General features: G+C 45.1%; 1 protein-coding gene and 1 long non-coding RNA gene across 2 annotated transcripts in view; both read right to left on the bottom strand.

Annotated features, from left to right (window-relative positions):
* Dmbt1 (deleted in malignant brain tumors 1) overlaps positions 1-27,886 on the bottom strand; it is a 199,780-nt gene that overhangs the window by 113,141 nt on the left and 58,753 nt on the right.
* On the bottom strand, positions 2,365-4,764 carry LOC105989786. The gene is made up of 3 exons (XR_001175260.1): positions 4,599-4,764; positions 3,257-3,298; positions 2,365-2,513 (listed from the first exon to the last, which is right to left on the bottom strand). It is a non-coding gene; the product is annotated as an uncharacterized LOC105989786 (long non-coding RNA).

The following is a 27,886-nucleotide window of genomic DNA, read 5'->3' on the forward strand; positions in this document are numbered from 1 at the left end:
GCTGTGGCTCAAGTGGTAGAGCGCTAGCCTTGAGCTGAAGAGCTGAGGGACAGCGCCCAGGCCCAGAGTTCAGGCCCCATGACTGGACCCCCCCCCAAAAAAAACCAAAAAAAATTTTAATCCGTGCACAAAGCCTGTGTTTGTGCTTGCTCATGAGGTGCATTTGTTTTAGGCCACAAATGTGTATGCCTTTTTTAATCCCATCTACCAGTCTTATTTTCTTTTTGTTTTGTGCTAGCCTTGAGGCTTGAACTCAGGGCCTGGGCACTGTCCATGAGTTTTTTTGCTCAATGTTAGCACTCTATTACTTTAGCCACAGCTCCACTTCCAGCTTCTTTATTAATATAAGGTAAGAGTCTCATGGACTTTCCTACCCAAGCTGGCTTTAAACCACAATCCTCAGAACTCAGCCTCCTGAGTAGCTAGGAGCCACCAGTGACTGGCTTCATCATAAGTTATGAATGGAGAATGGTAACAAGTCCATTAATAAGGATTAACAAGTTTATTATTAAATGATATGTAGTAATTGCTACTATTTTTATTTGTTTGGTGCATCTTTACCATTTATATGTACAATATATACCACAAAATTAGAATTCTATATAAAATTACATACATCATTAGAATATATTTAATGATATACATTCTTTCTGTGTTTTCATGATTTAATTTATCTTTGTTTTGTGTCTAGGATTCCTTTTTATTTTTATTTTTTTGTCTGTCATGGGACTTGAATTCTGGGCCTGAGCACTGTCTTTCAACTCTTCAGATCAAGGCTGGTGCTCTACCACTTGAGCTACAGTGCCACTTCTGGTTTTCTGATGGTTTATTGGAGATAAGAGTTTCACGGACTTTCCTGCCTGGGCTGGCTTTGAACCGCAATCCTCAGATCTCAGCCTCCTGAGTAGCTAGGATTACAGGCAGGAGCCACTGGTGCCTGGCATCTAGGATTCCTTTGACTATTTTCTGCAGCAGTGGTTTATTGGTCTTGAATTGCTTCATTCTTTGATAATGTTGCTATTTCTCATTGAAGGCTTTATTTCTCCTTCAATTATGAAGGATAGTTTTAAAGGGTAGAATAATGTAAGTTAAGTTGCTTGCAAACATCACTCAATACTCTCATTAATCTGATGAAAAAGCTGCTGTTACTCAGATGGCTTTGCCTTTATAGGTAACTGTTGGGTCTTCATCTGTCCCAGGAAAGATGGATGGGGCCCAAGGAAAGGTAAGTGCGGCTGCTTCCCCGTTCCCCAGCCTCCCTTAGCCCAGGAGACAATCAGACTCAGCAGGAGAGTCAAGTCAAGCAGGAACTTGTTTATTAACACACAGCAAGCCCTTTTTAAAGCAAAAGACTGCCTGGGAGGGGAGGAAATGGAACTAACCAATCACTGTAAAGGTCACACCTTATCATGCACCTAAACTTCCAAGAGCTGTTTATGCACTGAAGGTAAACAAATCCGGCTCTGCCCACTCAACTTCCTCTCAGGGCCATCTTTGCTGCCTGTGTGCCCCACAGGTGACATTGACACTTTTCTCCTAAAGCTTTCAATATTCTTTAAGTGTCTGTTTTAACTGTTATGTGACATGGAAAGGTTCTTGTCTGTTTAGACTCAAGGCCTTCCGTATCTAAATGAGGATCTCTTTCTCAAATTTGGAGTTTTCTGCTATGGTTTTATTAAATCTATTTTCTATGCTGAAGGCTTGCAGCTCTTCTCCTTCTTCTATGCCCATTTAGTCTCTTAATAGTGTCCTGGAGATTTCAATTGTTCGGTTCACACACTCGGTTAGTGTGCTTTTCACTCGTCATCTGTATGTTCTAACATCTTTACCTTAAGCTCTGATTTCCTGTCTTCAATTTGACCCAGTCTACTAACAAAGCATTTGACTGAGTTTTGTCTGACTTACTGAACTTTTTATTTTCAGAATTTCAGTTTGTCTTTTATTTCAGAATTTCTGTATCTTTATTACATTTTCATAGTCTGCATTATCTTCTTTATTTTGTACAGCATTCCATTTGAGCATTCTTGGGATTCATTTATGTCATCTTAAATTTCAGTCTTCATTCTTATAATGTGGATCTTATTTTGCTCTTCTCATAGCTTTTTAGGGGATTCATATGTACAGAAAATGAGTTTTTATTTAGTTTAGTTTTGTTTGCTTATTTTGGTGTTAAAGATGAACTCTCAGCCTAGCACATGCCAGAGACTTCTTGATCACTGTTCAATATTCCCTTCAATTTTAAGATGTTGAAGTAAAGAAAACAAATTTTGACTTAGATAAGGAATTTTTTTATTTGAAGGGTGATAGCCACAAGTAAAAAAGTTCCACTCACAGGATTGGAAGTATCTCAGGGCCAAGGGGAAAGGAATCTTGTTTTCTAGGGAGGATCTCAGAGGCTGCAGAACTCAGGCATGGAGTGAGCAGGCTGTGTCTTCAGAAGTTTTCAGGAAGGTGCTTCCCAGCTCACCAGCAGAAGCATTCCCAAGGGGTTCTCTCTGCTTTTCAGTGTTGCCCTGAGGGGTGAATCAGAGCGTAGACTCTTATAGGAAGCTTCACTAAGGCTTAGATAGGCCAAGTTATACAGGAAGGGTGGCTTTTTATGGTGAGCCATTCCCAAGAACACAAAGAGAGGGAGGCTTTCCTTCTCATTCCTATTTCCCAATATCACAGTACTCAAATGAAGTGTAGTATTGCCAGTATAATATGTCTACCATAGAAGTGTTACAGGGTCAACTCTATTCTACTCAGCTCAGAGTAACACCTGGCTAAGCTAAAGACAAATAAATACAATAAAGTCAACAGCATTAGAAGACAACCTATTCTCCCCCCACTCCCTCCCTCCAGTCTGGCCTTGTGCTGGCCTATCCCTCTGTCTTCAATACTCTTATTTCTCTTCCTGACAAAGGAATTATCCTCAGCTCTGCAGACTCCAGGAGTTCAGAGAAGGCTCCATCTCCTGTGGCATAGTCTATGTAGAGGCATCCCAGTTCCCTGTCTTGTGAGGCTAGGCAGATAGAAGGGTTCAGAAGACTTCCTGGGGCTCTTACAGTGGTAGTGGTGGGGATGTGGTTGGAATGGAGCTTTGAAAAGTTGGACTGGAAAGGAGAATATAGAGATTGTGAAGGCTGCTTCAGGTGCCACATTCTTTTGATTATGCATGAGTCCCTAGTATATGCATCTCCACCAGAGCCTTTTAAATTCCTGCTCTAAAGTCCATAAGGAGACAGAAAGCATGACATAATGCTAGCACACTTACCTTCTCTCCTGGCAGGTAAGCGAATTGCACTGGAAACATTGCCTACATGGAAAAATAACATGAAGCTGAAGTTACTGATGGGCTGGGCATGTGGTGGTCATTGAGTTCACTGTGTAGAAGAGCCTGAATGCAAAGGACTTGAGCTGAGCAGGAAGAGGAGGTAGCATTGCCATCCCCATCCCTGTGGGCAGTGCTGGGGAGGACAGCGGGGTAGCTGTCAGCATCCAAACACCCACTCACTATCTGCTTTCCCCTTTTTTGACCCCACCAAAAGGGCAATGTCCCACTCTGGAGCCATAGTAAGGAAAGTCCACTGCTGTTGTGAGGAGCAACTTGCTCTGATTTAACTCTAAAGTCTCCTGTCCCAGAAAACCTCTGCTTCTAGAAAAATCAAAAGATCTTGTTTAAAAAAACCCACTTGTATTTAAATATGTATAGTTTTATATTCCACATAAGGTCAGTTATCAAGTTGATATCGGAAAAAATTGTTTGAATACAATTTTGTAGTGAGAAATCAGTGATGTAATTTTGGGACCATTTGCCATACTTGAGATGCCCCAAATAGATGCCTGTGGCCCCCACAAATGAAATGCCAGTGTGGTCCTTCCTCATTCTCTAGTATGCAGGATCACAGTTTAAGACTCAGGTGACCCTGTGTCTGACACTTAATCAACACTTAGTACCTTGATCACATTATTTACTCTTTCTAAATCTGTTCTTCATCTGCATAGTAAAGATAATTCCAACCATATAGGGATCTGTCCTCTCTGTTATTCTTTCTCTTCTCTCTGTGTTTGTATCTCTCTGTCTATCTCTCTCTTTTCTGTCTCTCTCTTTCTCCACAGGTCTTTGACTATGATCTTCCCACCAATGCTTCCTGTGTAGCTGAGATTTCAGGCATGTGGCACCACAACCTGGATTGTGCATAGAGTTCTTTTCACATTATTTCTTTTTGAGAAATACTTACTATCAAAAAACCCTAACATATTGGTTACAGCATCACACAATGTACAGTCTCCACCCTATATCATGTCTAGATGTATGAATACATACAAATGGTTATTATATAAGACCAATAAAGGTAAAAGATTTTATATGTACGTTATCCAGGCTAAAGGAGAAACCTTTTAATAATGGATCTACCTAACTCCAAAGCCTTATGATACTGAAAGGCTGGGCCAAGGCCTCTCAACATAATAACAGAACATGTGTATGTTTCTAGAGAAGATCACAGAAGCACACTGACTCTCCCGAACCCAGTGGCGGTCCACTGGCACATTTTCCCTATCTCTTTTCAACAGGGAGGGGAAGCCACATTAACAGAAAGCCCTCCCTTACCTACCTTTTGAAGAAAGAGGGAAATAGGCATCAATGAGAGTGGGCGAATAGGTGGCATTTTTGATGTACGAGATAGTTAAATGTTTAGAAGATGGTTTATACACAAAAGAGATGTCTTGGCAAATTTTCCAAAGCGAATACCACCTAAAAGTTTTGCCGGCCACTTCCTCTTCGCTTGCACAGGCCAGACTGTTGGGGTGGAAGGAAAAGCACACGTGAGCATTTAGAGTCATCCTCTCCTCAACCTCAACCAAAGCCCGGAACCCAGGTCACGCAGCTTTGCTCGTAAGACAAGAAATGCCAGGTGTGGGCCAGGGAGGAAAAGTCTCTCAGTTCTTCTATACAGAAAGTCTTCCAGGGATCTCATCTTTAGGAGTCTCCCCCAACCTACCAGGGCTGTGAGGAGATCCCAGGTCCAGTGATGTTAGTGATGCATCAAGCTCTGCCTATGGCTCTGGGATTTCCACACAGGGATTTAAGTTTTCAAGACCACACTGTGCTTCCGGTCTCATCAAAATGAAGCCTAAAACAGTGGTGTGTTTCCTTTGTTTATGGATTCAGTGACAGGCTGAAAAAACCCTGGGTGTGACTGTGTCATTAGTGGTTTCTACTTTCCTTTCCCCTGGCAGAGGAGGCATGAAGGGAAACAACATGGTGCAGTCACCCACACTCCCCCAAGGATGGGTACAAGAGAGAGAGAACAAGAGCTGTTCAGCCCTTGATGGGGAAACATGAACTGTTCTCAGACCTTGGAGGCCTGATACTTCTTTCCACGCTCAGCTCCCTCAACGTAATCTTTTGCCTCTACCATTATGTACCCATCTCCAGGTTTTGTGCTTACATTTAGAAAGTCGGGACCTCACATGGAGACAAGACAAGTGGGTATATGTGTACAGACCCTTTATGCTAGATTTGCACTTGACCAAGCCTGGCTCCTCTTCAGTGCTAAAGAGACTGAAAAGCACAGAGACCCATATGGGGACATTTTCACAATCATTCACACTCTGACATTTGGAGAAAGGGTAAAGAAGGAAATGCCTACCTATTTAGCCTATAAACTTCTCATTAATCACCCTGTATGTGCACAAACCTGGTTTTCCCTATGACAAGAGATTTATTTTTTCAGAATTCCTGTGTCAAAAGTTGGAGGCAGAAACAGCTTTACTCTTGATATAACAGCTCTAAGCTTTTTTTTTAATCCCCCAGAACACCTCTGTAGCCTAAAAGTGGTTTGCTCCTGCAATCAGGCTGGAGGAGCGGGGACCCTTTGCCACAATTTACAGTATGTGTAGTCTACCACTGTGAGCTGGCTTTAGCTCTGGTCTGGAACAGAGGTATGTCCCATGTTAAAATGGTGGGGATGTGTGGGATACAATGCTGTAAGCTGTTCCTGCACTGAGAAAGTCTCCCGTGGATCTATAACTGTCCTCTCTGCCCTCCCTTCCTTCCTTCTTTTCTTCCTTCTGTCCTTCCTCTCTCCCCTTCTTCCCTTCCTTCCTCACTCTTTCTCTCCTATCTTTCATTCCTTCCCACCCATCTGCTTCTATTCTTTCTGTCTCCTTTCATTCAAGAATTAATCCTTGAATCCCAAAGGTAGATCACATAATTACGGTTAAGTGAAATAACACAAAAGGCCTATATATTGCTTCATTCCATTTCCATGAAATATCCACAATAGGCAAACCCCCAGAGAGGAAAGCAAGGTAGATATTGCCAAGGAATATGGAGAGAAGGGAGAGCAGGGAGTGATTTTCAAAGTTACTGGTGTTCTTCTGGGGTGATGAAAAATTCGGAAACTAGAAGGAAGTACAGATGTGCAGTGTTATTAAGATAATAAACGCCACTGGATTACACCCTTTCAGATGGTCGATTGCATTTTATATGTACTTCAATCACTTAACAAATAAGAATATATGTTTGATACTCCTGAGGTCATGTGGAGAGTGAATTGAAAGGCCAAGAAGAAATGCATTCTCAAAAAACCACAAGGTTAGTGAACAAACACACGATCTTCCACACTCACCTGTGGATGGGAAATGCCAGGACTTGCCCTGACGGTTTCCGATGGACATTCCAGACACAGATGATTCTGGGCCCGAAAGAACTGAGGTACCTGCCTGAATAATGTGTGAGGTGGTCGCCGCAGTCCCTGGGCCCTGCGGACAGAGAAGAACACATGGAGGGGTGAGGGCGGGGCCAGGCGGGGCTGTTGGTGGCTTCCGCACCATCCTCCATGCTCCCATCATTCCAGAGATCAGAGCAGGTGCCTCTGCATGGTGCCAGTATTGCTTTCCCTGTCTCCTGAGCTGAGAGGGTGCCGGGGACTCCCTGGGCTGTGGAGGAGCTGTGAGTGGATGGGGAGGGGAGATGAATTGGCAGAAGATCCCTAAGAGGTGGGACAGGGGGACTTGGGGTGGTGAAGCGGAGAAGATGCTCAACACTTATTTCTGACCTAGAACATGACCCAGGAACCTGAATGGCCTGCTGAGCGATTTGGATCTGGATTACAAAACACATATTCACTGTTCCAGGAAAAGGCAAAATTATTTTGACCATGCTTACCTTTGTTCCCTCTCGATGACTCAATGTCCCCTGAAAATGCACCGGGGGAGAAACAGAATCAAAATAAGAAGTAATAAATGAATTCAGGCTTGAAGCTGGAGAATGGATGTCAGGCTGAGGAGGCGGGAGGGCGAGGAGGGAGCTGAGCAGAGGGGAGGCGCACGGACCCCTCTGCTGCACCCATCCTGACCTGGCTCTCAGCATGCAACGTCCAACTTAATCCCTGCTTTCTTCTTTGTAAACAAACAAAAATCCACCCCATTAAAGTACAATCTTCCTAGTTTGAGCCACAGTCAGAAAAATGAGCTCTCACCAAGATGGTCAATTTGGAACTGATTTGTCCTAAATATGTATAACTTTCAGTACTTGGCATCCTGGGTCCCAGGAAACTCATTCTGCCCTAGACAAAGCAGGAGTTTGATCATCCTAATTCTGTCTTGAATACTTTGTCATGACATGAACAATCAACTTAATGTTGCAGTAAATTCATTGAAAGAATCTTCATTTGAGGAGAAATAGATCATCAAAATCTATGGAAGTGTTGCTGTTTCTGAGACCTGTGCTAAGTACATGGGTTCCAAGAGCTCCAGTTGTAAAAACACCGCATCCCATGACTGACTGGACACTGACTGGACACTGGTGCTTCCCTTCCCAGGCATTGCAGAGAGCTGAACACAGCTCTGGCTGAAGTCTTTGTCCATCTTAGAACTATATGGCTTGAAGTCAGTCATTGATGCTCTCTTTGCTTCTCAGAGTTCTGATCTCTAAAATGAATGTCATAATGCTGAACATAGGGAGTTCTTTTCAAGAGAAATTAAACACTCTAATATAATACCTTGAAGTAGTACCCTAAGTGCTGAACGGAGTCATGTGATTGCTACAATTACTACCTGTTTACTGTTACCCGATGGTACTTTCAATCTATAAACATGGAAACTGGATGTTTGCTTGTTGATTTGTCCTGTTTTTCATTTGTAACCTTGGCTGGCCTTAAACTTGTAATCTGGCCCAGAACTTCCTAGTGCTGGGGTTACAGATGAGCACATAAGAAACTAGATTACAAAAGATGAATGTTTCTATCTGCACTTGGCAACTCTGTACCAGACCAAGCCTAGAACTCTTGCTGTTTTTACTTCTCTGACATGCATTGCTTGTGTTTGATGGGATCCATTGAAATCACACAGCATAAACATCCTGAAAGGGAACTGGGGCTTAAGTGACCAAGGGCTGGGTGTGGCACACTCCTAGGCCTATCTCCCCCTCCATCGACCAGAGCCACAGGACAGTGTTTATGTGAGGAACTGGAGCAGCAATCCTAAGGTTGTGCTTTCCTTCTCCAAAACCTGTCTTAGCTTTCGATGGTCACTTATTCTCTAAGAAGGTATGTTCATGGACTCAAAAGAGAGCAAAAGGATTTAAAATGCTCCTGTGGCCCACCTACCTGGGGAGTTACCATAGACATATGCATTGAAGAGTGTGGATTGGTGTGTGGGACTGCTGGAGTAGGAGATGGTGATGCGGTTGGACGCAGTTCTATAGATGAAAGATATGTTTTGACACACTCTCACAAAGGACTTGTCTTCGAAAGGACTATTCAGAAGTTCCACGAACCCGCTGTCACAGGTGAGGTTGTGGGACCTGAGGAAGAGGTAGAGTCACTCACTGTCCATAGCCAGGGATGCAGATAGAACGAGTTTCACTTGTAGCAAAGGAAAGCCAGTGTGGATGGGTGAAGAGAGCCAGTGTGGATGGGGGGAAGGAAAGGCCATTCGTTCTTCTGACATAGCCAGCCAGCCCAGGAACCTCCTCAACCCTGGAAGGCCTCCCCAAACCCAGGTGTCCCAGGGGCCTGGTTCCAACAACTGGAGTTTCCAGCTTAGGATTCATATGTGTCTGGGTCCCCACAAGGATCAAAATGCATCCAACTCTGGGGCTGGGAAGGTGACTCAGTGGTAGAGTACTTGCCTCGCATGCATGAGGCCCTGGGTTCTATTTCTCAGCACCACATAAACAGAAAGTGGTGCTGTGGCTCAAGTGGTAGAGCACGAGCCTTGAGCTGAAGAGCTGAAGGACAGTGCCCAGGCCCAGAGTTCAAGCCCCACAACCAATAAAAAAAATGCATCTAACCCAATGAGCTGCAATATCTATATCAGGTGAGAAGACTCAGGCTTAGCGGTGTGGTCGCCACTCCCCAATCCCTGTCTCCCTTTCTTCCTACCCGCCTCTCCTCAGAAGGATGAGACAGGAGAAGATGCACTTGACATACCTCCAGCCTATGCTTGGCTTTTTGGCCCAGGGTAGAGGAGAAGAAGAGGTCCCCCAATTCCTCTAGCAAGAGGTCATCTGTATATGGGGGTCTCTCAGTCCTGGGAGCTCCTCACTTTCCTTTTCTCCCTCTGCTTTTCAGTGATTGATCTTTTAGTCTACCTCTCCAGCTCTAGCACATCTGACATTCATGAGATGGGGGCTGAGGATCTCTGGGTACAGCAAGACATTCAAAGGACGTCTTACCTGGACCCTTTATACTACTGCTGCCTTTGTCCAGCTTCAATCCTTCCTTAGAACCAAAGTCAGTGAGATCCAGTCAGTCTTCTAACAGGACCAAGAAGGGGAAATATTTTATCCCACTGAGGTTTGGAGAAGTGATAATGCAGGAAATGCCTAGCTCTCCCATCCCTGGTGGGCCTTTCCTCAACCTCATTTTCTTCTCTTTCCCCATCGTGGTCTCCTGGCAACACCTTCATTTTTAGAATGGGGAGCAGGTTGGGCAAATGGTCTGAGCCCTGTATTGGAGGCAGCCATCTCAAAGATGACTTTAGCGCACAGAGTACTTGCCTAATCTGTTAAGGGTCCCATCTCCTTAGCAGCTCTGGAAAGGAATGGGGAACTAGCTACAGTGATTCTGTCATCGCTATCCCTCACCGTTCCAGTCTGGTCTGTGTTTACTTGGTTGACAGAACTGATAGAAGTGTGGTTTCCATATGAAAATCTCAGAACAGAAATGCTATGATTTATGAATGCATTGGAATTGATACCTGTAGTGGTATCCTCACATCTATTTATCCAGTCACTCATATAAAAAAATGTTCCCTAACTTCAAAGCTAAAACTTTTCTTCTATTAGACACATAAATAAGTTTAAGCAAGGGTAAGTTTTAAGCTTTGCCTTCCATGTAGAGACTTCCATGGAAAAAGCATGGGAGACAGACAGACAGACAGAGATAAGGCACGTGCATATAGTAGGAACTGAAGGAGGCATTCAGGTAGAGGAGAGTGAATGGAAAAGCTGCTACATGCTCTCCTCCCCAGAGGTTATTTACCTCCCTCTGCTCCCCAATGATGCCCATTTGACTGATGAGGACACTGAGAGAATCAGTCACCCTCTCAGAGGGGAGGGAGGCAATTTGAAACAGCCTTTGTCAGATCATGAGGGGTGTTTCAACGTCATACTAAGGACCACTGGAGGGTTTTCAGCAGGGAGTGCAAATGGGTTCAGACTGTATTTAAATGCTGGTTGTGAGTGAGCAGAAGGTAGACAGGAAGAAGCCAGTGTGGACTGCTCCCTGGAGTTTGAGCAATGTCTGTGAAGAAAGCTCCTATCCTTGGCACTCACTTGAAGAAAGGCAAAGCCAGCAAGCCCTGCTGAGTTGGCTTTATGAGGATGCTCCACACACAGGGAGAGCTGTTCCTGAATGCGTTGAACCAGCCTGAGGGGTCAGTGGAGAGACTGTCACAGTCACTCAGATCTGCAAACAGAAGGAAAGGATCTGGAGCACTCCAGGACAGCTCCACGTCTAGGAGGGGGGACATTTCCTTGTTTATTCTTCTCATTTCCTGGTCCTTGGGAGCTACCCGCAGCATAGAGAATCTGAGGCTGACCGTGCCACAGACTCTTATGCTCTTGTTTCATTCTTCTCAGAGACATTGAAGGGACTCTACTTCAGCTTTGAAGCCAAGTTCATTGCTGATCATTGGAAAACAGAAGTGATTTAATAGCTCAGAACTAAAACATCATGTATCTTCTCTACGTGGCCAGATTGCAGACTGGAAAGCCAGCAGCAGCAAGTCATTGGTGTTTCTTGGGTACAGGCCACAGGTAGGACAATGGACTGGTTTTGCCTCCAGAGAAGCCAAACCCCTCAGCAAACGAGGTAATTATATCTGAAGGCCGCCATTACTGTCAGGGGTGCTGTCTCTGTGTCCACATTTCATGGTGAGAATAAAAATAGCAATTTCAATAGGAGGTGCTCTGGGATCAGTTATGTTGGTATTTGTACAGATGTTTACAGTAGCCCACACATCCTAAATACTTCATAAGTAAGTTCACCAGGTCTTGCACAATGAGATAGCCCCCCTTTTCTCCTGCCCACATCCTCGTGGTACATGTACTCTCCCTGCCTTCGACCCTCTCCTGTGGGACGCATCCTCCTGTGACCCAGGCTTTGTTAAAGAGATGGGTCCCCTTCCTGCCTGTGGTGACTGGGGACTGGGGAGAGCAGAGAGGACTTACCATGGCCATGGAAGAGTTTTAGGTGGGGTGGAGGGGGAACGCAGGGAAGGGGGTATGGAAGGGACATTAGGAATTATGAGGGGGCTGAAGCTGATGGTTACAGAAATATCAAGTTCTTTCCATGGGGATTTGTCTCCCTCAGGTACCTGCCCTTCCCAGTGAGCTCTAAGAGTTCAAACCCAAAGCACCTGGTCTCTGCTTGAAAAGAGAGAAAGAAAAGGGTACCATAACATTGTCTGTATTTACCTTTTGCCATTGTTGATGATACCATTGAGGCTGAAAAATATAACAAAACAGAAACACACAGTGAGAAGCGGAAGTACTGACAGGTCAAGCAGGAGAATGGATGAGCTCGCGCTGAGCCAGGAGCCAGGCATTGCTGCTCCATCCCTGGGAGCCATCTTGGGCCCATGATGGGAGTGAGGGATGAAGGCCAGGCTCTCGTCGTCCCCGGGCGAGCTCATTCCCTGTTTTCTCCTCCTTTTTCAAACTCCACTCAACAAGCCGTGCTATTCTCCTTGCCGTGCCATTTGCAATGAAGCAACCAGCCACCCCAATTTCCCTGGCACTTCCCTGATTGGGCCCTGAGTCCACTTAGTGGGAGTGCCAGTCATCTCAGCTCTGCCCCGAATGCTTCACATGAATACCGGAACTACAGCAGTGATATTGGAGTAAACTGATCGGACAAAGTTATCATCAACTGCGGAAAAAATATGAGCTTTCTTGTTTAAAGAAAAAATACCCAGAGACCTGAGTGCAGTCACTTCACCTTCTACAGTCGACATGCCACGGCGGTCCTTCTTCAGGGTACTGCTTAGTGGGCACAGTCTGAGCAGGAGCAGGGCTCTGGGTTCCAGTACTAGCTGCCATCAGCACTCAGTGTTCTTCTAAGCCCCAGGTTCCTGGCGTGTGGAATGAGCATGCACACGCCTACCACACAGAGACCCCCTGAAGACAGAGACCCCCTGCCCTCTCTGAAGTCTCCAAAGGAGGACTGAACATGGCAAGTGCTGAGTAAGTGAGGGCTGGATGCCACCACTACTGAGGGTTTCGTTGTACCCTCATTCTACTTCCAATTGATTGACTGATTGAATGAGTGACTGAGTGAGTGACTGAGTGAGTGAGTGAGTGAGTGATTGTGCCATTACTGGGGTTTGAATTCAGGGCTTTGTTTTCTCAGACCCCTTTTTCTCTCAAAGCTGGAGCTCTGCTGGTTGAACCATACTTCCCTTTCCAACTTTTTGTTGGTTGATTGATGATAGTTAGCCTCACAGACTTTTCTACCTGGACTGGCTTTGAACCTCAGTCCTCAGATCTCAGCCTCCTGAGTAGCTAGGATTATAACTGTGAACCACTAGCACCCAGCTTCCACCTCCAGTTTATAAATGAGGTAAACCAAGTTGGGAAAAGCTTACCTAAGGATTCCTAAGAGAACAGAGGCTGGGACACTTGTCAAAGTGCCTTCCCTAGCTCCTTGTGACCACAGTCTGACTGAACTTGACAAGCCAAAACACAAAGCAAGTCACCCAGACACCAGGACTAAGCTGATGCCTTGTATGATTTAGTATCAGGAGTTTTCCTAGAACATTAAAATATCTAGAACTACATACACCACATCATATGTTTACTTTGTGTTTCTAACATACATACACATGTGTGTACAGAAATAGATACACATATGTATATCTGTGACTACATATATATTTGGATAACTGAGTATACACATACCTAAATAAAGTACATGCATGCATGCAATACACCAGGTATACAAATACTATGCACAAATATGCTAGCAAATGTGAAATCACTTATAATATTGTCAATTTCAAAAAGAAAACCATTATATTTTCTGACAAATTCAAGCTCACTCACCTGAGCAGAAGGAATACTTTTGAAAATAGTTTTCATATTGATTCTGCCCAGCCAGGAAAATCTGTAGGCCTATAGGAAATGCTAGGATCCATACACACCCATTAAAACCACAGGATCTGTGTCTCTCTGAGGTCTCAGGGTCTCTCTTTCTCTCTCCATCCTGGCCCAGTAGAACATTGCTCAACTCAAGACCAGCATTCATGAAGAGCCATGTGTACAGCACAGCACAAATTCAAGAGAGAGAAACGCAACAGGATCTTGTCCCACTTACCATTTGGCTCTCCATAGTAAGATACATTGAAGGAAGTGAGTGGATGGCTGGAATTTGTAGAGTACTTAATGGTCAGGATGTTGGAAGAAGATCTGTAGGTTAGACAGCTGCCTTGACAAACCTTCCCAAGGAAATTGGACCCTGGAGGCCCATCCAGGATTTCCAGCTGCTCATTCTCACAGATGAGGCTACCAGGGCAGAGTAGTAAGAGTTTAGAATCACAATCCCTTCAGCTGGCAGCCTCCCTCTACAGTATCTGGAAAGCAGCTCCACACTGTTGCTTAGGGAGAGTACAAGGCCAACTTAGTCAGGAGAAGGTAGATCTTTCAGCTCTTTGTAGGAGGAAAGTTACCCCAAGAGCTTCCCAGCCAGCCTGGAGGTTTTTTCTACACATGAGTTATATGTCACTTCCAGATCCAAGCAAAGGCACAGAACTGCCAAGCAGCTTTTATGTCCAAGAACATCAGTGTTATGGCTCAGCAAAGACAGGAAAATGTGACTTTGTGCCAGAGTCAAGTAGTACTGTCCTATTAAATAGAACAAAGCTTACCCAGAAAGCAGGGTAAAAAGCAGAGTTTTCAATAGGAATGATATAAAACCTATTTTGAAACGTATAGTAGATGAGGTAGAAGGTGAACTGGAGGGAGCCAAGATAAACTCCTTCCAAAAACCACAACACTGCTGTCCTCAAAGGAAATTCACATCCTGGTACTCACTTGACATTGGCCAACTTCAGAATGATTTGATATTGTGGCTTTAACGTTATGATCCAGATACATGTGGTGTTGTTTCCTGGATAGCCAGTAAAACTGCTGAAGGGTTTTGTCAAGTGACCCCCACATTCAGTAGGCTCTACAAAATAACAAGAAAGCAGGGCCGGCCGTTCCAGACGATGAGAAGCCATGACATTTGTGGGTAGAATCCTTGCTAATTCTTCTAACAGAAATTGGTTAAGCAAATGCAGAGTGGATGACCAGAAGCTGCCAGCTCACACGCTGCAGGACTTCCACGTTTTATTTCTCTCCCTGATTTTCAACAGGGCCATTCTTACATGTCCCACCACTTACTTTGCATCCCAAGAGAGGCTTGACCCTCAGAGAAGTAAGAATCCAACTCATCAGAAGACCTGTGGAAAAGGACCCTCAGCCTGCTCAGGCTCTAACACAGAACTAGAATAACAATGGCTCATTCCTCAGGGATGCCCCAGAACCCACTTAGATCCTGCACCTGGCATCTTCTAGTCAGGCATCAATGCATCCCTCCACCAGCAAGTGCTTGCATCAAGAAGCAACCTCCCCTTCCTGCTCTACTCCACCTCCTGTGCCCTTGTCTCTCTGCCTTCCATACTCTCATTTCTCTTCCTGAAGATGGAGCTACGCTCAGCCCTGAGGAACCCAGGCCTTCAGAGAAGGATCTATCTGCGACAATACAGGCCTTATTGCAGAGGTGGCTCCTTGCTCTGCCTCCTGAGGCTGAGGAGAAGGGAGTGTGCAAAGGGGCTGCTTGGAGGAGGAGCCAAGGGGGAGGATCAGGTGGACAGAGCCATTCAGGAGCTAAGATGATTTTAAAGCAGATAGTCAAAACCTATTCCACTTTCTTTTGGGCAAGAATGTATCCTGAGACTGAGTCTTCCCACTTAGCTCTCCAACTGCGCTACACATAGTCTGCATGAAGGAAGTGGAGGGGGAAATGACGTTGCCACGTTTACCTCTTGTCCTTGTTGGTGAATCATCCTTGTCTGCAAAGACATCAAAATGAAAAATAAAATAAAAGGAGTTGTTAAGTTACTGGCTGTGGAGGCAGAACAGAGGACAATGAGCTCGTCGTAGAGAGGAGCAGTGAGGAGAGAGAGTACGTGGTCATTGCTCTTGTCTGGTCGGCAGTCCAGGGCCCACAGAAGCAGGACAGTCTGGCTCCCACCCCCGAAAGGCCAGCACATGCCCTGCTGAATCCACTCAAAGGGCCATGTCCACCCAAGGCACTCCAAGGAGTTACACAGCAGTAAGGGTGATCAACCTCTTTCAATTTGCCCATGAGTTCAATATTTTTCTCACTGAGTCCCTAAATCTCCCACATTTCCTGGGAAGCCAGGCACCCTAGCACTGAGCTGAGTATATCTTGTTTGTGTTTATGCAATGGATACCTTATAAAAATGTGACTATTATGTGATGATCCAAATATAAATTATCCTGCAAAGAGACCAATGTTCAATTTGATGCTGAGTGAAACAAGGTAAAATTTTCACATTGGGTTCTCCTCGTGTGAAATGACACATCTCGCCTTGTGGAACTTGCACTGTGTCAGGGGAGTATGTTAGGTACGTGGATCCAAGAGGTCTGAGCACAATCATCTGGAACCCCATGGTTGCCAAAGCACTGGAATGTCTTCGTGATATGACACAAAGAGCACAGACCCTGCACCAGCTGGCCCTGGGTAGCAGTCTTTGCTAGTAGTAGAGCTGAATGGCTTTGCACAATTTTATTTTCTTTCCTGAACCCCAGGTCACTGATAAATTTGGTACCTTAATTCCAACCACACAGAATTCTTATCAAGATGCTATTAGATAATCCAAAATGCCTTTCAATGCTCAACCTTATATGAACTCCCTTATTCCAGGACAGATCAGAGAGAGTATCAAGGAAAGCCTGTTTTGGGGCCCTTAGTTCCTAAGCTTGCCAACGTGATTGACTGTTGGTTTATTCATAAGTTCTGCACCTTCACCCTGGGTCACTGAAGTGCCACTGATTCCTGAAGGACAGGCTTGTACCATCCTTCACAGGCTTTACCTCCCGGTAACACCTGTCAGGATCATGCTAGTCAGAGAGAGATGCTCCAGTCCCGCACAGTGGCTGTAGCTCCTCATGTTATCTGACTTTTCGATGGAGGCTGATTGTAGGCCTCAACTGAATCATAAGTTTCATAGGGCTAAAGACTGAAGCTTGCACCACTGAGTATTTCATAGAGTGAATGGTGTGAAGTCATGGCCATCATATGGTCTTTATAACATATGAGTATGGTCTTTATAACATGTATAACATGGGTATGGTCTACATAACACATAGTCTTTATAACACATTATTCACATATATCTTTCCTCATATATACATATATATATACACATACATACTTATGTAAGTGGCATGTGTATACTATATACTAGGTCTAGAATATTAAAAAGCATTATACCTAGACATATTAGTGATATTCTATTTCTATCTTCTTTTTGGTGGGCTAGGTTCTAGTTTCTGATGCATATATATATATGCATATAGCACATGCATAGAAGGTAAATTCAAATACAGTTTTAATCTGAGGCCTGATAACAAAGTCTGGACACACACAAATCCATAAACTATGAGTACCTACGTGCTTGTAGAGAAGACTACTCTACTTATTGCTACTTATTTGGACTTACTTTACTTAATGCTAACCAAGGGAACCCTACTTGAACCATCACCCAAACAGTCCCAGCCCGCCATGCCATAAAGCCATGTTTAGACATGGAAGGCATCAGCAGCAGATTCCCTGCTCCCACTCACCTTCTGAAGCATAGTAATACACACTGAAGGGTGTAGGCTGTTGGCTGGGAATTCTGGAGTATTTGATAGTCATGGCCTTCGAAGATGACCGATAGACCAGAAAAGTGCCTTGACACACCTTGCCAAGGGAAGGGGCGTCAGGAAGTCCATCCAAGATCTCCACCTGCTCGTTTGCACACATGAGGCTGTTGGGGGCAGAGGAAATGGCAAGTATCAGTCTTTGGAGTTCTTTCTACAGCTGGCAGCAACGTCCACAATGACTGGAGACAGACAGCATCAAACCAACTTCTTCACGCATGAAGTGCAAGGCCAGGGGTAGACAAGGGAAGGAAGGATCATTGGTTCTTCCAAACAAGGATGGCCTTCCTGGGACCTCTCACCACCCCAGGACCTCTCACCTGCCCCCGGGCGGAAGGTAGCTTCCACATTCCTTGGTTTCCACTCTCCCAGGAAATTTGGCCTGTGGCTCTGGAAGTTCCATGCAGGAATTTTAAGTTCAGGCCTCTGCAATGCTATGTTTCACACAGTTTTACAGCAATATAAGAGACTACACAAGAGTACGTGGATGCCACTGCTTTCTCTCCTGGCAGGCAGACAGGAGGTAGGCCTCCCCAACACCCTCAGCACAAATTGCATCCCCTCTATTCAGAGCAGAAGGGAAAGGGGCATCCATCTCTACCTAGAGCAGGACCTCCTAGCATGCCTCATACTCCAAGGAGAGAGTCCGAATTTATTTGGGGTAAGATACATTTGTAGAAGGTGACCATTAAATGACTCTGAAATATGACTAACAGTACACGAACACTCTCAAAACATACTCACACCCTCTCTGCCATTTCTTGAACGGTCTGAGGTGTGTCTTCTGAGGTGTCTCTTCATTCCATTTTAACAACCAGTTAAGACAAAACCTTATGTTTCAAAAATCCTTCCTTATCCCAAAGCCGCCCCTTTCTTTACTTGCAATACTATCTTAGCAGAATCATTAACAAGAGCCAAACCAGCAAGCCAAAGGAGAAACTTTTAAGCGACCCATTTGGGATTAAAAAAGAAGAAGAAAAAGACGGCTTTCCTCAGAGGGAGCCAAGGAGGGGATTTGAATAGAAGGGAGTTTTCAGGAGGTATACCATGAAGGGTTGTGAAAAAACCAGTGAGTGAATTGTACTAAAGCGAGGGAGATTTTTCCCAGAAGACACCAGAGTCCGGGTTTTCATCAGGAAAGAAAAGAGTGGAATTTTGGTTCAGATGCTACTAAGAGGTCGGATAAAAGGTGAGCAGATAGAGATCAAGATAGACTCTTTCCTAGGAAACCACATCAGCACCAGAAAAGAAAAAGGTCACAGCTTGAGAACTCACGTGAGGTCAGGAAGTAAAACATGAACTCTCTGCGTTGAATTCATTAGGATGGTCCAGAGACAAGTGGTTCTAAAGCTGAGAGCATTGACGATCTTGCCGTGTTCATTGGTGATGAAGCCTCCACAGTCACCGGCCCCTGAGCATAGAAGAACACACTGATGAGCTCCAGGAAGGCTCTTGGTCCCTAAGGAGGATTACCACGTGTCACAAAGGTGACACGTGGTTGATCTCTCAGCTTCTCTTCTTTCCCCTTTCCCCCCAAAAAGATCCCACAGCCTAAGAGAGCTGAGTCCCCACAAACAAGGAGAACGTTTTTGTTGGCTTCTTTTGGGGGGCTCTCAAGGACTCGGTGTCCAACATGATGCCAAGAGGAAATGGCCTCACCTTCCGAATCTCCCGAGTAGTGCCCATCAAAGAAACCGGGTGACCTGCTAGAATGCGAGGAGTACTTGATAGTCAGAATGTTGGATGCGGATCTGAAAACCACAGAGTAGCCTTGGCATATCTTTCCCAGGGATTTGGACCCTAGAGGACCATCCAGGATTTCCATCCACTCGCTGGCACATGTGAGGCTGTGGAGCCAGAGACAGAGGCGATGGTTTTAAGTGGCAGGAACTGCCTTTCCTCCAGCCCACAGTCTCCCTCCCCGATCTCTTGATATGGATCCAGTAGTGCTCCTTGTGAGAAACCTAAGGCCACAAGTAAACTTGCGAAGAAGAGATATTGTCACCCCCACACCCTTCGGCTCCCAGAAAGGGAGTTCCATCCACCTGGCTGGAGCTGCCTTCCAAGTCTTCCTGGGAGCACAGACTGTGGCACTGAGATTCCAACACAGGGATTTTGGTATTAGAGCCCAGACGGTTTCAGGTTCCCATGAACGTGAAAATACATCTAACGCAGGTCCAATACAGTTATGTCAGGGCCAGAGGCCCAGACACGTAACGTGGATGCTCCTCCCCACTTCCTGCCACTTTCCCTTGTGAAGTGTGGAGCAGGAGGTGGGTCAGTGTGTTCCCAGAGTCCAAGGTTAGCCCTTCTCACTCCGAGCAGAAGAGACAGACTCATCCATCTCTACCGACAAAAGGAGCAAAGCAACTCGCCGATGAGTTTTTTCAGCTGCTATGGTGGAACAAGAAGCTCCAGGCAGGAGCGCCGCGTGGGCATGGCTGCAATTGCCTTCTCCACCCCTGGCAGACAGAACTAGAGACAGGGCAGCCTAATACTCGAGCTCCAATTCTGTCTCTGTTCCTCCGGGAAGAAGAGAAGGGGTATCCATTGTTCTCTCACAGGTGCTCTCGCTCTCTCTCTCTCTCCCCCTATTGATTAAGGTATCAATGTAGCATATGCCTATTGGCTGTATCCCTCTTCTCTTCCCTGGCCTTTTTCTCTTGTTTATCCTTGTGTTAGCCTCAGACAACCTTTCCTTAAACCCTGGGACACAATTTGGGTAGATCATTTAAGCTCTGAAGTCTATAAACTAACAATATATAGATACTTAGCATGTCTGGAGTGAACAGAATCCTTAATCACATTGAATTCTTCATCTCTCATCTTCCAGTTTTTTAGTGGTTAATTGGAGATAAGAGTCTCATGGACTTTCCTGCCTGGGCTGGTTTTTTGAACCACGATCCTCAGATCTCAGCCTGCTGAATAGCTAGGATTATAATCGTGAGCCACTGGCTCCCTGCCTTGTTCAAATCTTTATAGACCACCTTAAGATGGAAATGTGGTAAATGATGGCCTGGTTGGCAATGCCTTTTTTCACTATTAGCTACTCATTTTTTCATTCATGTATTCATTTCAGTAGTACAAATTGGACCCAAAGTAATAGTTTCCATGATAGTAAACCAAAGAAATAAGCAAGTGACCAAGTATGTTTAAGTATCGTCTACAGATAGGTACTAATAGGCAAAACAGGAGAGAGAGAGTGAACTCATTCATCTGAGGAGTCAGGAAGAGACTGTGGACGAGTCAGCTCTCTAGGACTGTAAGTGCTAACAGGACCCTAGCAGCAAGCGATGCCTCTGGCAGTGGCAGAAGGCTTCATTTTGGACACGGAGATATGGGTAGCAAAGGCAATAAGTCTAGAAAAATTGGTGTGATTTGGTTCAAGGACAGAGAGGGGCCCAGACTAATCAGTGATATAGAAAGTGTGAGATCAAAGGGTTATATACCAAGGATGCTTCGGTCATGGTGAATACAATGAGCCTTATGCAGAATTCTGGAAGCCTGGGAAAGTTTTAGAGAGAGTAAAAAATAGTCAGATTGTGGTTGAGGTTCTCATGCTAAATAAACTGAAGGGGCCAAAATGGGATCCTCCGTGAAGTTACTGAAAATAAAAATCACACCCTAAGCACTTACTTGACAACAGAAAATGCCAGGATGACCATTTGAGAAGGTGGCAACATGACAGTCCAGATGCAGATGGTGTTTTTACCGGGAGGGTTGATCAGATGTCCCGAAAGTTTTGTGAGAAGACCCCCACAGTGCCCGGCTTCTAAAACAGAAGAAATCAAGTACAAGCACTCAGAGATCCAGGCCATGAGCACATTTGCCACTCCTACAGCCCATATCACCGACCTTCCCAACTTAGAAGAGAGCAAACAAAACACACGTGGATGGTCCTCGGTCAAGCTGAGTGCTTTGTTTTCTTTCTCTGTGATTTTTAATGTAGCTATACGTTAGCATGTAGCATAACGTAGCATGTAGCAGTGGAGACAGGAAATTTAGCTGCTTACCATCAAGACTCTCATGACCACCCCCCCCCATTGCCAGATGTTTAGGCAGAAAGTTGGCACAAATCCCTCATTTCTGCCTCCCGGATAGCTTTCTCTGGCATCCCAGAAAAAATAGTAAATAGATAGTCCTTGTGCTCCAAGAGTGGCCTGATCACTAAGACAAATCAAAATCTATATAATTGGGAGATGTGTGAGAGAGAAGAACCACCAATCTGCTCAGGGACGTTCCAGGCTCCAGCACTGATAACTGGGAAGACAATACCTCCATCCCCAGGGAGGTCTTGATCATCAAGTCCAAGGCCTGTACCTAGTATCTCAAAATCATAAAGCCAATCAACCAATCCACCAGTCAACAAGCAAGTGCCTGCATCACGAGAATCCTCCCCATCCTTCCCTCCATGAATCATCCTATGACTGTCCTCACCTTTCAGCTCTGTAGACTCTGGGCACTCTGAAGAAGCTCTGTGCCATGATACATGCCCAGGGAGAGGCAGTGTCTTTGTCTTTTGAGTCAAGCCATGCAGACTCAGAGCAGAGGAACTCCCACACCAGAGCACAGTTACAGGGAAGAAGTGGATGTAAATGGAAGTGGGCTCCAAGAGGTCCAGCCTTGTGCCTAAGCACAAGTATTCTATTTGCTGCTCCTGTTCCAACCTGGCTACCGTGCACACCTCTCTGGGCTCAGGGTGACTGAGGAGGAGTCTTTCCTTGACCTTCAACACGTCCTCCTTTTTTGATCCTCCACTTTGGTTCATATGGTACCTTGAGCTTGGAACATGCTCATCTCTCTGCACCTGTCAAGCTAGAAGGCCAGGCTTACGCAACGCCTCATCAGAGAGACATCCAGGAGGGGGTCTCAGGTCTCAGGACTGCCCACTGTGCCTGGTGGAGGAGTTCTGGGCATTGCTGCTTATGCTGCCATTTAACTTTTCTGACAGACTGGAGTTTGAACTCAGGGCCTTATGCACTTTCCCACTTGAGCCGTGCACCCAATCCTTTCATTCTTTAGTTATTCTCTATAAATGTTGGTGGTGTTGCCTCAGACTGCAACATTCTACTTATATTTTCTGCTAGAGTCACAAATATGTGTTACTGCACTCAATTTGTTGGTTGAGATGGAGTCTTCTTAATGCTTGCCAAAACTGGCCTAGAACCAAGCTGTAATCCTCCCAATCTGCATATCTTGACTAGCTAGGATTATAGGCATATAATTACCATACCTGGCCCTTGAGATTTGGCTTTTTATATATGGTTTCAGAACCTCAACAGAGTTTTAGGGATAGAAACTGCATATGGTAGGACCTCAACATGGTGAATAAAAATGCATATGAGTTATTCTAGGCTGCAACCACATACCATGACCCTCTTCTTTGCAAAAAAAGTGTATATAAAGATATAAATATGTATATGTACATGCTCACCTGTATATTTTATAAATAATGTATCTTTAGTATATAAGATCAATAAAAAGAAATGATTCTCTTTTCAGGGATTATATATCTCCTATTCTAGATGCAAGATGTATTTCAAAAAATAACTTTTATGTGGTATGGAAACTGACTTGTGTACATACAGTCTCCATGGGCCATCACTGTTGAAACTCATAGAGATAAGACCGCTCCAAAATATCCTCAGACCCACGTACGTTGCTCAAGATGGTCCCTGGGTAACATCCATTGTCCCTTACTCAACAGTAGCCCACCTGAGGTTCTTCTTGTTATTCCAGCACTCACACAAAAATCTACATTCTCAAGATGCCTCATAGCCAGGCAGGAAGAAGGAGAGGATCAGCAGGTACCCCTTCCATACCTACCTTGTGGTACACTGTGGTAATAACCATCGAAGAAGGTAGGTGGACTAGTGGAAGATCTGTTGTACATGATCGTCATGATGTTAGAAGAGGACTGGTAGAGTAGAGATGAGCCTTTACAAGTTTTGTTCATGGAAACAGACTCTGGAAGTCCATCGAAGACTTCCAGTGTTTCCTCCTCACAGACAAGGCTGTTGGGGCAAAGAAGAAAGCAGTTGTCAGTATTGCCCTCACTCCAAAAGACAGCCTCCTTCTTTGATGGCAGACCACAACAGCTTCACTGATGGGAAGTTCAAGGCCAGAGACAAACAAAGGAAAGGAATCTTTTCAGTTCTCTTGGATAAAGGACAATTTCCTCCCATAAACCTCATACTTCTCATCCACTGGGACTACTGATGCTTCCTGGAAGGCCCTATTCTATAGTCTAGGATCTCATAATTGTGTGTGTGTGTGTGTGTGTGTGTGTGTGTGTGTGTGTGTGTGTGTGATTCCTAGGGACTGAACTTAGTGCTTGGCATATTCCAGGCAAGTGTTCTACCAATCAGGTATGTGCTCGACATGCCCCTCACGGACGAATTTCAACCCCAGGTCACACAAACATAAAAAGCAGTAATCCCAGCGATCTACTGTAGTGTTTTTAGCCTCTGTTTCTGAATGGGAGGCCTCAAAAGGGTTTGTCTGGAGGCCAGCCCCTGGTCCCCACCCCTGGCAGATGGGGTAGGAGGTAGAATTATGTGGTTGTAGCTGTCCAGGTTAGGGCAAAACTTGAGAAAATTCATTGCACTATTTCTTTGGCCACTGTCATGAAAGTGTTGACTTTTGCTCCCCTCCAGAGCACCTATCTAACCTAGTGGGGGTCCTGACCCACAGGTGGTGTGAGGGAGAGCAGATCTTAGTCACAGAGATCTTCCACCCCTCCCACCCCTGTGAGCTGTGTGGCAAACACAGCTCCAGAGCCAGGGAGGACTTCTTTTCTCTATAAATGATGAATATTCGTCTTCTGCATGGGAAATGTCCACTCTGACCCAAAGAGCAGTCGCTCCTTCAGTCCTTCATCCAAGTCTTCACTCTTGAAAAACTTTCTTTGAACCCCACATTAGAGCTTCTGTTCCAGTAGAGACACAGAAGGAAATAAGTGCAAATTCTCCTGGAGATTTTCTGAGGTCTCAAGTAGGGTACAAAGAGAGATATGGCTCTCTGGGAGGGATCACAAAAGATACCATGGAAGAGTCAGCCCTCGGCTAAATAAAAACACTGATCAAGGACCCTAGCAGAGGTCAAAGGAGCCATATGGGGCTGAAGGATACTTTCCTGTCAGAGTATAGTATGAGCCAATAGAGAGCTACAGAGCAGCCGGATGTGTGCAAGACTCCAGGGATGGGTCCCAGTTCAGCACAGACAGGGCTAAAGGCAACCGTGATGAGAGGAAGGGAAGATGTAGTATTTGTCAAGCCATGCTAAGGCACATGTACTCTACCTAGAAGTTCAGACAGCCTCTTCATGGTATATCAGCAGGGAGCAAAGGATTTGAATATTGTTCTAGACACTTCTGGGGAACCAGAACCAAAGAAATAAAAAATTGTACGAGGGCTGGGAAGGTGGCTCAGAGGTAGAGTGCTGCTTTGTATGCATGAGGCCCTGGGTTCAATTCCTCAGCACCACATAAGCAGAAAAAGCTGGAGTTTGTGCCATGGCTCAAGTGATAGAGCACTAGCCTTGTGCTGAAGAGCTGCGGGACAGCGCCCAGGCCCAGAGCTCAAGCCCCATGACGGACAAAAATAAATAAAAATTGCAGTGGGCACTCACCTGAGGAAGTAAAAGGAGAGCTGGATTCTTTGTGTGGGCTGCACTTGGATGATCCAGACACAGTTGCTTCTGTTCCCAGCAGAGATGACCACCCTCCCCGAGGGGTGTGTGAGGATACCTCCACATTGAGCAGGAGCTACACATGGAATAACAGAAATTAAGGGGCTCTGAGGATAGCACTAGAACTGAAAGAGTCTTACCGTTCCAAAGAACACAGGGAGATACAGTCTCAATTCTCCCAGATCCTCTCTGGAAAATCCACCAGCAAAGAGTCACTTCCCTTCAATAAGATTGGCTCGTTCCATGCATTCAGAGATTCTTGGGTGTACACCCTACATCTAGTTGTAATTTCTTGTGCACCAGGGGCAATACAAAGCTCACATCCTTCATATGCCTATTGATCTGTCATGTACCTATTGATCTGCCATGTACCTATTGATCTGTCATGTACCTATTGATCTGCCATGTACCTATTAATGGCTGGAGAGTAGAAAGTCATCTCTGCTGCCCCAAATCATTTTGCCAGGACAGATCATTCTCTGTCCCAAGAGAGATGGAATCCCTCCAAACAAAAGAGAAAGCAAATACATTTTAGACTGGAGAGCCAGAACAGATGATGCTGCTCAGTGACACCTTAAATTTCACCACAGGGAATAATAATAATATTAATAATAATAAAAGCACCACCCTTGGGAGATCAAAAATGCTGCTGTCTGAATACTGCTTGGCAGACCTTGGCACCCCATTAGCGTGAGATCAAGGTGTCAATTACTAAGCCAGTGTCTGCCTCTGCTGGGGCACACATTCTTGTCTACCCTTGTCCCTCTGTCCTCAGTGCTCTCATTTCTCATCCTGAAGATGGAGCCGCCCTCAGTTCTGAGGGATGCAGGCCTTCAGAGAAGGAGCTGTCCTCTTATATCACAGGCTTGATGCAGATCTGGTTTCTTTCCCTGCCTCCTGAGGCTGGGCAGATGGGAGGGTGCAGGAGGCTTCTTGGAGAAAGAGTAAAGAATGAATTGGGAGGAGCGTTGTAGGGATCGGGTGGACAGGGTAACTCAGGAGCTAAAAAGGTTTTAAACAGACAGACAAAATCGATTCCACTTTCTTTTGAACAAGAATGTATTCCAGGACCTCTGTTTTCCCATTGAGCTATTTGCTTTCCAACCAGGGTATACATGGGCTCTGGTGAGGACCAGGACAGGGGAAAATGATGTTGCCCACATTTACCTCTTGGCGTTTTTGGTATATCCAACGCACCTGAAAAGACACCAAAGCAGAAAAATAAAATGAGAAGTTGAAGTTACTGCATGTCCAGGAAGAAAGGTGGCCAGTGAGCTCCCTGTGAAGAAGCAATTGCCAGAAGAGATGATATCGCTGTCCCCAAACACCACAAGCAACTGTGAGCCCACAGATGTGAGTGTAGAGTGATATGTTTTTAGGTTATCTGTTCTCCTGAAGCCTGAGTAAATCAGGGCTAGGAACACCAGCAACGAGGTTTCTGTCCCAGTACAGTTATGCGCCCTGTGTCAAATTATATGGAGACATGATAGGAGCCAGATGCATGGATGAACTAAATGTGACTCATCTGAGTTTGAAAATGCCAGTTAGTCTGTTCCTGTTCCCTGCTTGTAAATGTGAAAGCAGCGGTGGTAATAAAAAGAAAGCTGTGCATGGATGTTAGGAGCAGAATGGACCAGTATCTTCTTACAGCTGCCTTCTTGATTCCTCCTTGGCCATGAGTTAACCTTTATTAGAAGAGGAGAATGTGCTGGTAAGAATATAATAGTCCAGGAATCTCTGGGGACATCAGATACCTGGCCTGTTTTTACTAAGTCCCACACTAATGAGCATTATGAACCATAGCGCAAGGACAAGGCCTCTATGATACAGGAGAGTGAAGGATCAAAAAAACACCTAGCAATTATTTCTGGTCTGCAAATGGGGCACCAAGTCCACCTGATGACTGAAGCTCCAAGACAAAGCTTTAGACTGAAGAGAGTCAATCTCACTTCAGGTGGATTTCTCAGAGACCAGTCATCCTTTCTTTGCAGAGCATAAAGCCAGTTCAGGAAGGGATCTCTACTGTTTCCAGTGCCTACCCACAGTCAAGACAGACTCTTAACATCCTTAGCTCCCGTCATGTTTCCAGAAGCAAAGTTGGGCCAGCAGCACAAGACAATGAGCATTCTGCTGACCCCAGACATCTCACAAATCACCAAACAGAGTTAGCCATTTCAGCACTGGTCAGTGCCTGACCTGTTCCCCATGCTTAATCAGGAAGGGCTTCTGACCCTCTCATATCCTCCCCAAACCCTCTGAGGGGAACCAGAGGAATCACGTTTGTCTGAGTCTTCTTATTCCAAAATCCACCCTTTCTTGACTCTTCACCTCTGCTCACATGGTGTCTGGTCCTCCGCCCACCCAGGCTGGGCCCTCAAGCCTGCCTGGGAACCTGCCAGGATCTGCAGCTGATCCCCGAGCTAACGGAGATGTCCTAAGCATTGCTGTTCACTTTTAATGTGGAAGTTGTTTTTCATTCTCTATTTAATGGTAATTCCTCTAAGAGTAAAGAATATGTATTGTATATTGCAGTGTGACTAACGGGGTAAAAGTCGGCCAGGACAGAGGGAGGACTCTAAAGACCATGCATGAGTTAAAGGATTTTTGTGATAGATAGATGATAAACAGACTACATAAATAACCTTTGTGTGAATGTGTTTGCATAGAAAATATGTACCTATAAATATTGCATCTTGTATATTATAAACTTTGTATTCTATACACATTTTATAAGTGCACCAGAAAATTCCAAAAGGCTCCTAACAAGATCAG

This window comes from Dipodomys ordii, unplaced genomic scaffold, assembly GCF_000151885.1.
Source record: "Dipodomys ordii isolate 6190 unplaced genomic scaffold, Dord_2.0 Scaffold58, whole genome shotgun sequence".
NCBI classification, from domain to species: domain Eukaryota; kingdom Metazoa; phylum Chordata; class Mammalia; order Rodentia; family Heteromyidae; genus Dipodomys; species Dipodomys ordii.